Source organism: Arachis hypogaea, chromosome 1, assembly GCF_003086295.3.
Source record: "Arachis hypogaea cultivar Tifrunner chromosome 1, arahy.Tifrunner.gnm2.J5K5, whole genome shotgun sequence".
NCBI classification, from domain to species: Eukaryota; Viridiplantae; Streptophyta; class Magnoliopsida; order Fabales; family Fabaceae; genus Arachis; species Arachis hypogaea.
The window spans coordinates 10,842,962-10,850,644 of record NC_092036.1 but is presented as its reverse complement, the minus strand read 5'-3'; positions in this window follow the sequence as shown (position 1 = coordinate 10,850,644).

Sequence of the window (7,683 nt, the reverse complement as noted above, 5' to 3'; positions counted from 1 at the left end):
AATTACATTCACCAATTCTCCCTAGGATCTACCCAATCCTATCTGGAACAAGTTCAGATTCTAACCTAACCTAAACTTAATTAGGACTCACCCTAGCTTTGAACAGCAAAGTGCTCACCCAACTTGCAAGACAACAAGTCCAAATTCTAACCAAACCTGAACTTGACTAGGACTCAAACATAACTTTTAACTGCAAAGTGCTAACCCAACTTATAAGGAAATCCCCTCAAGATCATGACAACAAAATAGAAATACATACAAAAAATTTCTGAGATAATTATGATTTTTTTTAACTCTCTGCCTTTTTTCACTCATTAGATTTTTTTTACAAATCCTCACATTTTGTCTTTTACCAATAAAACACAGACAGACTAAACTGAAAAAAAGAAATATTCAATGAAAGTCATGAAGGAGAAGAATAAACAGCTCAAAGAGCTATGAAAATCCAAACGTGTGCTCTCACTCCTTATCTTCAACCCTTGGTCGTTCACCCTTAATATAAAAGAGTGAAACTTCCAAGGTTGAATCATGTTTAACCTAGCACTGTCTTCTTCTCCAACATCAGAGTAACAGCGGCTTCACCAGAGAATAGAGAGAGAGATTGCTCGAATTTGTTGCATGCATCTCTCTCATCCTTTTTCATCCATCTTCTTCAATCTGGACCCTTCAACTTAGCTTTGGCCCCAAAATTTGATTCTGAGCGTTGATGTGGTTCTGGCCCAGGCTGGCTTCAAGCTTTCTATTTTTGCTTCTTCCCCTCTAGAGACTCAGAGGCTATCTTCTTTTTGGTAGAACAAAAACGGAAATAAACTTTTTATCAAGGTAAATCTGCTTCCTGACCGAAGTCGATCCTTTCTTTTTCTTGGCAACAAAATCTTGAAGCCTTTTTTCAAATCTTTTCTTCTGTAAAAAATATCTTTCTGAGTCTTTCTTCATAGCTTTTTTTTTTAGGCTTCATTTTTTCTTTTATCTTCTTTTTTGATGATAGACGTGACTGAAGAAGAGAGGAGAGAGAAGAGAGAAGAAAGAAACTTTTGATGGAAGCATTAAATGAAATTAAACCAAAATGAATTCTCACTTCCATTACCCAAGACATAAAGTAACGTGTGAAGCTTTCTAATCCCAAGTCATGGAATTGAAATCCTTGGATCATTTCCTTTTTTTCTTTTGTTTTGAATTATCATTCTTTTTTTTTTTTGTCAAGTGGATTGGACAACTCCCAATCCTAAGCATTACACCCATGTTACACACACACAACACACTCACACACACTACCATGGGTAATTGGATATCATAGGTTCCTTAAACCAACAACCAGCCTCAGCTGGGACTAGAACCCAGGTGCAGCACTGTATGAGGCAGATAGTTGAACCATCTGTGCTAGGCCTCTGCTGCAAATTATCATTCTTGACTCTTGGATTGTTTCCTTTAATTGGGGTTGGTTCCATTTGTTTAGCCCATTTTGATTTCTCTTTATTTCTTAGCCCACTAATGTTGGACCAATTTGATATGTGGCTTGTTTAATTTGGGCCTAGGATTTCTTTTCTTTAATTTCAAGGTTTTAGCCATTATTAATTTGCACAAGACTAAATTAATTCAATTATCAGCTTGGACTTGTTTGGCTTTTGGCCCATTATGAAAACTGAGTTGTTTTCCTGCTCACTCACCAAATTTATCAAACAAAATAATTAATTAATAATATTTGATCATCATATTAATTTTTTAAACTCAACAATTTCTCTTTTGATGACGAACATTATTAAACTGAATTGAAAGAGTTAGAATAGATAACTTCTCTTTGAAGATTTGCCGAAATCTTTTCCTTTCTTTTTGTTCAATAAGCTCCCCGTTAATATGTGTCTGATTCAACAAGATATTCAAGAAAGCAAAAAAAAATTTGTATACAAGCTTCAATGAATTCCGAGAAATAAAAAATTCAAGGATTGGAACCTTTAAGGCCGAGCCAGTTTTTCACAACAAAAATGTTTATCAAATACCCTAATAAAATTTCATAATCCAAACATCACATTTATCAAAATAATCAAGGCTCAAGTTGACATATATCTACTAAAATCAGAATACTCAAAATAAAGCAAAATCAGATCATAACACAGAGTAAAACAAGGCAAAAACAATTTTAATCAAGGAAACTAAACAGTTTCAATTCATCATTTTTTTGTTTTTTCGTTTTTCTCCCCCTTTTGTCATCAAGGAGGGACACATCATATATCAAAATTTGCAAGACTCTTATTAATTCACAAAAATCATCGACCAGCCTTGAAATATGCATCAATCAAAGCTAAACCAAATATTAATTAAAAGCTATTTATTCAAGACTTCAGATGCTAAGCTATAAAAAAACAAATTCAAATGAAAATAGCATATCAAACTGCATATTTGTAAAAATAAATTCAAATAAAAAACAGTAGCTTCAAACATTATCATCATAGATAAAAACAAACAGCAGCCTTTCAATTTATTTTCTTTTTTCTCCTATTTTCATTAAGGAGGGATACCTGCATGGAGAGACAGTTCAACACATATGCAAAAAGTGTAGATCATGTAAAGAAGTAAAAGCTAAGTTACAGTCATCTAACAGAATTCAACAACTAAAATCTAAAAATAGAACAAAAATTAATGATAAACCAATATTTCAGAAACAGTTTTTCAGCAGCAAGCAGCCTAAAAAAAACTCAGATAACAAAACAAAGCAATATTCACAATAGAGCAATATGCATAATCATAGCTGCATGAAATAATAGTTTAAAACAAAAAAAATTGCAGCCAGTCTCACGTATCATAAGTTCAACTGTTTCAAATTATTTTCACACATTACTTACTCCCCCTGTTGTTATCAAGGATAGTAAACCTGCACAGAAAACAATTCAATATGCAAACCACAAGTGCAAAATAGATAATAGTGTTAGTGTCAATAGAAGTTGTAAAATGTATCATCAAAAAGCAAATTGTAAGAAAACAGTTGCATCAAATAGGACTAAACGTCGGATCCCTCATCCTTGGTTGTAAGAGGATCTTCCTCTTCATTCAAAATCGTGTCCTTTGTGCACTTTTTCTTAGATTTCTTTACAGCACCAGTACCCTTAAGATATAAAATTATGTCTTGGATTTCATTACTCAGATCGACACCAAAATACTGAAAAATGTAAGTTAAAAATATTTTATATGTAAAGAAAAATGAAAATATTGGAGAAGATGAGAAGTTATCAAAATAACTTCTTTAAATGTTTAAAAATCCTTTGAAAACACAAACCAATTTAATAAATGAGATTCAAAAAATTTTGAATTTTAAAAAACAATACAGGCAGTTTTAAAATGATAAGTCAAATAAAAATTGAAAAAGAATTCGAAACTTATTTGACTTGAAAAATGATGAATGCAAATACTTCTTTTTTTGTTGTATGTGATCAAAACAAACAACGAGACCCACTTCATAAAACAAAACAACTTTTTCTTATGCTTAGTGGTGATTTTAAGGAAGCACATTTGACCACCAAGGATTTAGTTCAGATCCAAATTCATTTAAAATTATCAACACATAATCTGAACTTCATGGAACTTAGAGGGAGTCATCATCTGCCCGGTTTTGTCTCCCTGTAATCTGCGAGACAAAAATAACCAGAAAAATCTTTAAGAATATTTATTTCAAAAAACTCATCAATCAACAGTCCCTAGAGTAGTTCTCAATTTACAAAATCTATCTTCACATAGAGGTTTTGTAAAAATATCAACCAATTGATCCTCATATTTCATAAATTGTATGTCAATTGTTCTCTTTTGCACATGTTCTTTTATCGAATGAAATCTTATTTCAATGTGCTTAGTTCTTGAGTGTAAAATAGGATTTTTTTAAAAAAAAAATTTATTGCACTCAAGTTGTCATAAAACATAGAGATACTATTGACTTGTAATTTGTAATGTGCAAGTTGTGTTTTAAACCAAGTCAATTGAGAACAAGAGGAAGTCGAGATATATTCGGCCTCAGCCGTTGACAGAGCAGCAGTAACTTGCTTCTTGCTTGACCACACATTCAAGGATTGTCCAAGAAAACAACAAATTCTTGAAGTACTGCTTCTATTCACACGATTTCAGCAAAATCTGCATCACAATACCCAGCATTCGGATAAGGCATTAGAGTTCAAACTTTATTTTTCTCAAATTGGACCAGCTCTTCCTCCATCACTTTTATCCAAGAGAGATCTTCAAGTATTTTCTTCATGTGGATAGTTCTTTAAGAACTTTCATTCTTGATTTTGGTGAGGTGATCTCAGGTTGAGTATGAACATGATCAGTTCCATTGAGATTTTCAGAAATTTCTATGTCAAGAGGAGACAAAACAGAATCGTCTCCTAGATTCTGGTCTGTAGAATTGTGAACAACATCTTTTATTGTAGATTTAAATTTGTCTTTTTCTTGAATTCTATCTGAATTTTGTACAATTTCAGTTTCTGCATCAATTTTCTCAACAACACTTGAAATAGAGTTAGAATCATAAGAAAATGATATGTATGGACTCCTTAATTATTCTATGTTTCTTGATATAAATTCTATAAGATTTACTAGAGGTTGAATATCCAACAAAGATACCTGCATAAGATTTTGGATCAAATTTTCTAAGATTATCTTTAGAGTTTAACACAAAATATTTACATCCAAAAGTATGAAAGTACTTAAGATTGGGTGGTACTCCTTTTCAAAGCTCACATGGTGTTTTCTTTAAAACTTTTCTAATCTCATTTTGTTCAAAATATAGCTTCAATCCAAAAGAATTTTGGAATTTCATTTTCACCAAAACATATATATCCCTAGTCATTTCTTGAAGGCCTCTATTTCTCCTTTCAACAACTCTATTTTATTAAGGTATTTTAGGACATGAAAAATTATATGAAATACTAAATTCATCAAAGTATTGATTTCCAAACTCATTTTCATGATCACTTCTTAAGAAAATAATTTTCAAAAAATTTCATTTTGGATCTTTTTGCATAGAGTTGAAAAAGCAAGAAAGACATCATTCTTATGAGCTAAGAAAATAATCCATCCAAACTTAATATAGTCATGAAACATCACTAAGCTATAGTGCTTACCACCAAGACTTTGAGTCCTTATAAGACCAAAAAGATCAATATATAGCATTTTCACTGTTCTTTTGGTTGAGATGTTATCTTTGGGTTTGAAAGAATTTTTAGCTTGTTTACCCAATTGACAATCATCACAAATGATGTCTTTGTCAAATTTTATTTTAAGAAGACTTCTAACCATATTCTTTTTCACAAGCTTAGAAATTTAAAGCATGTTTGCATGTTCCAGTTTCTTGTGCCATAACCATTTTTCAGATTCCATAGAAGTAAAACAAGCTATATTTTGTTCTTTTAGTTCCTCTAAGGTTAGTCCATACACATTATTGCATCTTTTAGCTTCAAACACTATTTTCAAAATTTTTTTACCACCAAACATTCCAATTTTTTGAAAATAAACAAATAACATAAATCACACAATTGGCTAATGTCTAGAAGATTGTGTTTCAACCCATCAACTCAAAATACAACATCAATGAAAGTTGAGAAATTCTTACCAACCTTACCTACGGTCACAATTTTTCATTGTAACCGAAAGTCACAAAGCTTCCATCGTATATATATCAAGCCTGATGAAGAAAGTGGACTTTTCGGTCATGTGCCTAGAGCATCCCCTATTCAAGTATCACATGTCTTTCTTCTTCTTGGATGCTAAGTAAAACTGCACAAATTTTTTAGGTATCCAAAATAATTTGGATTCTTTGAAGTTAATCCTTCTTGGTTGCCCAAGTGCATTAAAATTACAAACAATCTTGTATATTTTGTTTTCTACTCTTCTTTTATCAATAAAACATTAAGAAGAAGAATGACAAAATTTATTGCAATTAAAAGAGAGATTTGTGTGAGCATGTTGCTGAGAACAATTTAAGATATGATGCTGATGGTGATCAAATGATTTGAATTTTCTGGTATTTAAAAAATGGTGTATTTTTTGAAAAATCCATATCTAACATTAGTACCTCCTCTTGCAAAAAAATTTTAATCTAGAATTTCTTGCCACATATGAATTTCTAGAACTTGAGGCTCTTTTGTGAAAGAAGAGTTTTCTAAAAACGGCCTCATTGTTAGAGATGTAACCCAAACCAGAGTTATTTGAAGCAGGTTCAAATTTTGAATAAGATGCATTTTTTTTAAAATATGATTTTTTTAAAGTCAACATCAATGTGAGATGAATATCCAAGACCAGATTTATCAAATGATGATTTTATTTTGAAGATGATTCTGTGAATTTTGCAAGTGATTTTTTTCAAAAATTGCATAATTTTTTGTTACGAATCCTAAATCTGATTTCTCAAACAAAGGTCTTTAATTAGCAAGTAATTTGTCCAAATTGCTTGAACTATGTGCACATTTTGCTAAATCATTATTCAAACTTTTGATCATATCATTTAATCTTTTATTTTCAACAACAAATTCTTGAGAGGGATCAATAATGTGCTTTTCTTTGAACTTTTTCATTTCAGATTTTAAGAATCTATTTTTCTCAAAGAGATCAAAAGCACATTTGGTCTCCTTCACCTTTTTCTTTCAAAAACTCATTTTCAGTTTTCAAAACTTTATTTTTAGATTTGCATTTATTATATTTATTCAGCAATATTTCATAATAGTGAGTGAGATCATCAATAGTTACATGCAAATCATCAAGAGATAAGTCATAGTAATTTACCTCTTTTTGTTGATCTTCATCAACCATGAAACATATTTGTGCTCTATCTTCGGAGTCTTCTTCCTCATCTGAGTCAATCTTGAGATCCTCCCAAGAAGACATAAGTCCCTTCCTTTTTAGTTTCTTTGAGTTGTCACTTCTGCTTCTTTTTTTGAATCCCATCATCCTTTTAAGTTTCCTAGCAAAACATACAAACTCGTCATCTTATAAACAGTCACTGGATTCATCATCCAATGATTCAGTGCAAAATTTAAGAGCCACTTGTTTTCTTTTTTTGTATCATTTTTTTTGTGAGTGATTTTTTTCCTCTCAACTCATTATAGATCATTTGACTTAGGTTACTGCTTTCATAGATAAGATAACAGTGGCCTTAGTTTTTCACTCCCTTGTCAAGTTTCTCAAGACTTTTCTCATTAGCATCTGTTCGGAATGAGTAATCCCTATAGCATCCAAACTATTAATGATGATAGAGAATCTCTTGAACATGTCATCACTTGATTCTCCTTCCTTCATAGAGAACATCTCATACTCTTTGCTCAGCATGTTAATTCTGATTTCTTTTACTTGTGTAGTGCCCTCATGTGTGACTTGAAGATTATCCAAGGTTTTCTTTACTGTTTTGCATCTTGAAACCTTCCGGTATTCTTTAAAGCTGATTGCATAGTTCAGCATGTTGACAGCATTAGCATTTAGTTTTCCCTTTTTTTGTCATTTTCATTCCATTCTGCTTTGGCTTTGGGAGAGACAACACTACCAGCGCTAGCCTTTGTAGGGACTTGAGGACCATTTATGATTATCTTCCACAGGTTATAATCAACTGACTGAATAAGGATCTTCATTCTTTCTTTCTCATAATTATAATTCCTTTTTTTTGTTGAAGAATGTAGGTCTGTTGTTGGACTGTCCTTCTGTCAGAATATA